Raw genomic sequence first — 7,557 nt, forward strand, 5'->3', positions numbered from 1 at the left:
AAATCTACCTTTTTTAAACTCCTTTTTACTAAATAATATTATATGGTTAGGTTGTGCGTTATAAATCACTCTCTATAATTCTGCATTATTCCTCATATCAACGTCATCTTAGTTTTTTTTCTATCATTCAACCCCACCATTTAACCTAAATATTATACCTCATTCTTTACCATTCTATTTATAACAAAAAAAATTATCATTCGTCATTTTATATTTATCACGATTATTTTGAAACAGTAAGGTAGCAAAATAAAAAGAAATTTAAAGCAAATTCTTAGTCATACGTATGTTAATTTCTAAGTAATTTACTAACACTGCATTTTCAGGTTTAAAATACACGAAAAATAAATGATGAGATTAGATAGAGGAAGAAAGGAAAAGAAGTTATATACTTAAAAGTCATTCTCGAGTTAAAAGAAAAGAAAAGAAAGTGTTATTATATTTTTGAGTTAGATTGGAAGAAAATGATAGGGAAAAAATATTTGTAACTTTATAATTATGTCCTCATATCAACATGGAAAAGATAATTAAGATAGAGTAAATTGGTATTATGGTAATGAGATGTAAACTTTCCTTCACAATCCGGCTATATTTGGCAAGAAAGTTTTGAAGGAAAAAAGGTTTAACTTTTCATTCCATTCTCTTTCTTTTCTTTTAATGAAAAAACTCAAGAATGAAAAAAGAAAAATTTTCTTATCTTTTCCTTTTCAATCTCTTAAATAAAAAACTCAAGAATACAGTGTTAAGTTTACACAAATATTTGTTGCCTCAAATCAGACCACAACAAATAAGGTCAATGAGTAAATAAATACGTTAGCATATATGGTTTTATAGATCGAAAGTGCTTATGTTATCATAAACTAAAAATCAATTTTATTCATTATACTCGGTGTCTGACTTTCTTTGTTTTGTATTATTGCATGCTGAAGATGTGATTGAGCTCTACCTGGGTTATCATAAGTTAAATATGTTATGCAATTGCTTAATACGTTTACAACAACTTCGTTCTAATTTCTATGTTTTTAACTGTCAACCTATTGATTTTTTTGATGTTATGTTACATTGTTTAAATGATTACTTTAGTTTTCAGTTTATTAAATTAATATACTAGAGCAACATATAGATATAATAGTAGTTTATATATGCATAGATGACTTGTTTTTCTTTAAGAATATATAAAGGAATATTTTTTGGAAAGTACAAACACAAATTATATATAAAAATTATATATAAATTCATTTTGTAAAACTACATTATATAATATTAACTAAATTTTTATTAGGGAAAAAGGCTTGTCGTAAATGAGCTGGGAGGAAAGAAAAGCACAGGTTGTTATCTAGGTCCAACACTCTTTTTCCACCTAATATTTTTAAAATAAGAATAGCCTCTCATTTTTTTTAACCACTAATATCTTTTTTATATATAATAAACCGAACAAGGGTAAATTAAAACCTTAACTTTTTAAGTAATTTATAACTTGTAATGAATATGATACATCTCATAAAGGCGGTAAAACATCTAAGATAAGGGTAAACTTGTATATTACAAAATATGCTTAAAAATAATTACAATATTTCCCCTTTATTTAACTCAAGTTTATAAATTTATAAAATTGTTTCAACTTTGGTCCATCATCTTTACTCATATATTCCTTATCATTTCAATTTTAAACTAACTTCCCACCAACAATTTTTAAACGGCCATAAATTTTTCGTACGTTGATAGATTTTTAAAAAAACTACACCATAAAAATGAACATTCTACTGTCTTTAATTTGAGTATGGTATTGTTATATATATATATATATATATATATATATATATATATATATTCAATTAAAAATTTTAACATGTAATATGTGTTTTCTTAATTCGGTTTTGACGATTTTTAAATTAAACAGTGAGCCAAACCGCCAATAACCTTTTGCTGTCGTTGAAGACCGAAACACACCCGTTGAAAATTTAATCTGAATCGTTACTAACAGTTTAGTTTCACTGATGGAGCTTTAATTATAAATTTATTGTTCGGTCAGGTTTTATATGGTTGGTTTTCGGTGTAAACTGCAAACTAACTATTTGCTATGGTTTAAAAAAATTTGAAACCCCATTACCAAAAAAGGAAAAAACCAAGAAACCAAACCGATGATTAGTAATTTAAACGGTTTCAATGTTTCAAACTAACCATGAACATCTATCACTGTTATGTGATTATTAGAATTTAGTGTTACCCGCTGCATCGCGCGGGCCGCGAGCACCCATCTAGTATCTTTTTTATACACCTATTTTAACCATCTTAACAATTATACCAAATTAGTGATTGTAATATAGGAAAGTACTAAGGTAAAATCATCAGTTTATTGCGTAACTTCTTTAAAAATCATGATGTAATACTCTTATATAAATCTTATATTGGTTGTGAACACGAGAAATAATTATCTCATAAAAACTGACTAGCGTTAAATAACAACCAACTAGCCTTCTTTTACCTTCCGGTAAGTTCTTGTTTGAAAAAAAATACTCCGTATTATGTAAGAACGGATATATACACATGATGAATTATCCTTTAGAACTCCTCTAAATATCGGTATCGATTATACTACTTCTATTTAAATTTATTATTATTTTTATTTGACACTTATGTTTGCATAGTTCTTGTCACCAGTACAGTTGTACAAGCAATATTAGGTAAATAATAAAATAAGTTTGTATCTTAGCTTATTTAAATTTTAAATAAAAGATAACACTACATAAACGGTGGGTCTTGAGAGCATTAAGAAGAAAAAATAACTGCAAATCTCATGATGTGGCGATGTCACCTCCCCACGATTACATGATCCTATTTCTTAAATTTACAATTTAATTAAATTCAGAGAATGATCTTAAATAACTACGTGAATTTTAGTGAGAAAAAACTTCACTAACATCTCTACATTCTCACTTAAAATTAGGCAAGTTTATAGGAAAACAAATGTTTGTTTTCTTTATTAACCCTTATATAATTTGAGTCATGTCTGTTAGACCCATATAAAATAAAATTTTTACGCTTATATTTAGGCCACGTTTATTGGAAAACAAATGTCTAGTTTTATTATTGAGTTCTATATGGTTTGGTGCCGATTTTGAAGTCTTTCGTTTCTTTCATGGATGGTCTTAGGCAAAATGGTATTAGATTATGTGTACAGGCCTGACACTGGAATCACCCAAGTCAGCCAAAAGAGACGGCAAACACCACTCCAAAAGGATGTGCAAGGGTAGACGCGTGAGTAGAAAAAGAGTGAAGATGAGTGTGCGGACCATGTGTCAACCCAAAAGACAAATGAAAACCATCCATTTGCGAGAGGTGGGGGGGGGGGGACAATGTAATGGTGTCAACACGTTATGATTTTCTATAGCGCAAATCATACGAGAATAAACTTACAACTCAATGGCCATTGTGCTACTGCTATGAATTAGATGAATTACAAGTGACACTATACTAATCTATCTTTAGAACTAAATATATACATGTTTTAAATCATCTTAAGATGCAGAGTACACCCAACAACAAGTATCATATAAGAATATATCTCATTCAAAACCAAGTAATACTAAATTCATGTCACAAGTCACAAGTCACAACTAGTAAATAAACCAAAGAAATAATAAAATAGAAGTAATATGCACACCGGCCATCAATAATGTATTTTTATATAGAAAGAAAGATGATAAATACTTAAATGTATGATGGTAAACAAAGTACCAAACTTAAAGCACTAAAATGCACATTCATTCACTAAGCAAGCAACTAGCCAAAATCCATCATTCAAATTTCAAAATACCAAAATAACAACTAAAATAAGATTTGATTATACCAATTTATAACTTGCATATATGATGATAATAATATCCTGCTAATAAGTTAGCATGTCAAGTCATTAGACGATAAATTTGACGATGGTATGTTGTTTGATACTATATAATCACCTACCTCTTACCTCTTAAGTACAAAATTTTATGTAATTAAACACTAAATTCAACCAAAAACAATTGGTTATATTTGTACTTTGGGAGTCAGCACTCCAAGTTCAATAGATTCCTTGATACCACTTTCAAGAGTCCCGGTTCCTTTTTCCTCAGCGTCAAAACTAGCATGGACACTATAAACAAGATAAATCACCACCGCTACAGCCGAAAAGAAGCCAAACCGCGCATAAGAAGGTCCATCTAGATTTCCCAATAAGAATATGTTCAGAAAGATTGAAACACATGGTATCCATGGCATCAATGGCACCCCCCAAAACTCGGGTTTTCTTGCTTCAGGGACTGCATAATTAAACACAACCGCTAATCCAATGATAACCATTAAGCAGGCCGCGAGCACAATGAACTTGGGCTTACCAGGTGGTACCAGCCACCATAGTAAGGTGAACATGACCGAAGTGCACGAGAAGCAAATCAAGAAGGATAATGTGGGCCATGGGCTCTTGGTCTCGACTGATACGTAACGCCTGTAGATGACAGCATTTGCAACCATATAGAAGACAAATAATGTACCGATTGAGACAAGGTTGAGAAGGACATCCAGCTTGGTGAAAAGTGCAATCGCTGCAGTGAAAATCCCTGTTAATTATATCATAAACAAGTTGATTACTTTTAGAAAACATAATAAGATTCAAAGTCAAAGTCAAAGTCAAAGTCAATGTCAGCCTATTTTTACCACTTAGGTTCTATTTAATCATATAATCCCATTAATGATTTTAAAAACCACAACATGCTGGAGATTGGTCTTCCAATGCAGGAATAATATAATATTTTTTCTGCAAAAAAGACTCACATGATTTTGCACACAAACACCACTTTAGAATAGAACATGGTTCTATGGGTAAAAAGCTTTTATATGCCTAAATCAATGATGATCAGCTTTCCCTTTCAAGGACTTTCAAATGTTTATGAGTTTATCCACAACTTCACTATTACTAATAATTAATTAAAATAAGTACCACGTTTACGACAAAATTACAGGTACAACACCAAGTACTAATCGATAACCTTTTTAATATAAAGATAATATAAAATTACCAAGAAAAGCGGATGCGTTGACTGGTGTTGATGTTTTTGGATGGACCTTAGCAAACCAAGCAGGGACAATGTTGGACCGCCCAATCACACACAGGTATCGAGCCTGCCCCAACATTGCTACCAACAACGATGTTAGGATTCCGAAGCTGGCCCCCACACCTATCACATTCGACACCCAGTTCCATCTATTCGACTTCCCTACAAATGCACCTGAAAACGGTGCTTCAGGGTTTATCTGCAAAAAAACAACACATGGTGCACTTGTGAAATCACGTTGTGATCTATCACTTTCATAAATTATAACGTTTCTTTTGAATTTCCTTTCAGGTCTCGAATCTTTTTATGCATCGGTTGAAGTTCATTTGATCACTTTCATAAATTATAACGTTTCTTTTGAATTTCCTTTTAGGTCTCGAATCTTTTTATGCATCAGTTGAAGTTCATTTGGTAACGTCACAACTTTAGTTGACTCAAATTGTATTTAATTGATAACGGCGTCAAATGAATCAAACAGAAATGTTGTATAAACGTTTAGAAACTGCTTTAAAGCGTGCAGAAAGTTTTGCATTAACAAATTAAAACATTTGTTTTTAAAGAAATGCGTTTAATTTTGCTATAAATTTTCCAAAAAGTTATAAAGGAGAAAAGGTGACTATGAGTCAACTTGGCCTATTTTTGATATGCAATAAATATATTTAAATGAGGACTGATAGTCTGATACATAAACATTTACGTCAATTTGAATGACTTATAATTACACATTTTGTAACATAATAAACGATAAAACAAGTCCGTTTAAAAAAATAAAGAATAACAAATGTTACTTTACAGAAACGAAGAACTTTTATTTAGAAAAAGACAATATTTTTCTGTTCTAAAATTCTGCTGCCAGCAGTTACAATATTTTAAAAATATTTTTTATGACTCGTATTAATTAGTAAAGATACTAAAATATTGTATTTCAAAAGCTAGAAGTTACAAATAACCATTTACTTCTATATACAATAAAAAAATAAATATATATGTATAATCATCCAAGATCTTAGTTGTCATGCAACAAATACCACCAGCTAGACCAACAAAATGACAACATTTTTATTTTATTTTCCACTTTATTACAAAAATGCTTTAATACGTGTTACATGCAAACCAAGCGGTGGTAACTGGTAAATTGATCATCACACACAAGCAAACACACAAATTCAATGAATCCATTTTTTGAAATGTAAATTATTAATTCACCATTCATTGCAAATTAAATACATACCATATCATAAGGAAGAAGCATTGACATTGAAGTGGCCATCAAACAGTATAGAACGGTAACAATGATCACAGATCCGGTAACCCCAATCGGAATATCCGAAACCGGGTTTTTAACCTCCTCCGCCAGCGTCGAAACCGCGTCGTATCCAATGTAACTCAAGTAAACCAAAGTAGCACCATTGAACACAACCGCAGCTCCGAACGGGAAGAACCCGCTCGGACGGGTCGGGTCAGCTGGTTTCGTGAAATTCTTCTTGTAAACCCCATGATAATCACAAACATTATGAATAAAATGTGAAGTCCCGTTAGTAACATGTTCAGTACAGAGCTTTCTCTCATGCTGCAATTAAATAATTATATTTGTTATTACACATATAACAAGACAAATGTTGGAATTAAAAGAGATTAAACACCTCATACCTGTAACAGATTATGAGGGTGAGGATAATAATAACAACCACGGCAATGAAATCAATTTCATTGAGGCATAGAGGTTATTGTTATTCGCCATTTAGGCTCTGCGGAAACGCCAATGGCGGTGCCTAAATACGTCGTTAAGCTTCTCGCAACGGCCGCGTTGGAAAACACGTAATCCATTATCAGATTCGCTCCGGTTATAAACGCCATGAACTCGCCTGGAAGAAACTTAAATGAATGCAACATAAACGAATACAAATACGAAAAAACCGAAAATAAAACAAATTAACCAACCGAAAGTGACTCTGATGTAACTGAAAGCACCGCCAGCAACAGGCATGTGCACAGCAAACTCGGTGTAACAGAAAGCCGATAATAATGCGCAAAATCCGGCAATGGCGTACGATAGCACGACGACACCGACCATGCCACCGACTCCGAAACAGATTAAATCGTACCAACGGAGAGTTTTCCGCATGGTTTCGCCGTAACGGAACCGAACACGGCTCGTTTCGTCGAAAGTTGTGGACACTGAGCCGGCTCGGAGTGCATTGAGGTAGGATTTCAAGCTTGAGAAAGAAGAGTGATGGTTCAATTTCTATTTCTCTCATTACACTCTCTATATGTATTATTTATATATATGTATATGTGGTTAACTTAGAAGAGAACGAAATGTTATTATTTATATAAAGAAAGCTACATCGTAACCTTGTGGACGGTAAATCAAACATTGGGCGGAAGTGTTAAAACTAGTCCCTGTAAAATGGATTATTTACTATTGGATTATTTATGTGTGTTAAATTGTTAATCTGCCTTT

The 7,557-nt window shown here is 32.0% G+C and overlaps 1 pseudogene across 1 annotated transcript; it reads right to left on the bottom strand.

The window, feature by feature from the left end:
- Positions 1–3,937: 3,937 nt before the first annotated feature.
- Positions 3,938–7,233, bottom strand: LOC143618370 (cationic amino acid transporter 6, chloroplastic-like; annotated as a pseudogene). The gene is made up of 5 exons (XR_013150995.1): positions 7,035–7,233; positions 6,744–6,958; positions 6,325–6,663; positions 5,058–5,292; positions 3,938–4,598 (listed from the first exon to the last, which is right to left on the bottom strand). The product of XR_013150995.1 is annotated as a cationic amino acid transporter 6, chloroplastic-like (transcript).
- Positions 7,234–7,557: the final 324 nt, after the last annotated feature.

The sequence above is a fragment of the Bidens hawaiensis genome, unplaced genomic scaffold, assembly GCF_021521415.1.
Source record: "Bidens hawaiensis isolate Kalapana, Puna unplaced genomic scaffold, B.hawaiensis_p1.1 tig00002338_1, whole genome shotgun sequence".
Lineage (NCBI taxonomy): Eukaryota > Viridiplantae > Streptophyta > Magnoliopsida > Asterales > Asteraceae > Bidens > Bidens hawaiensis.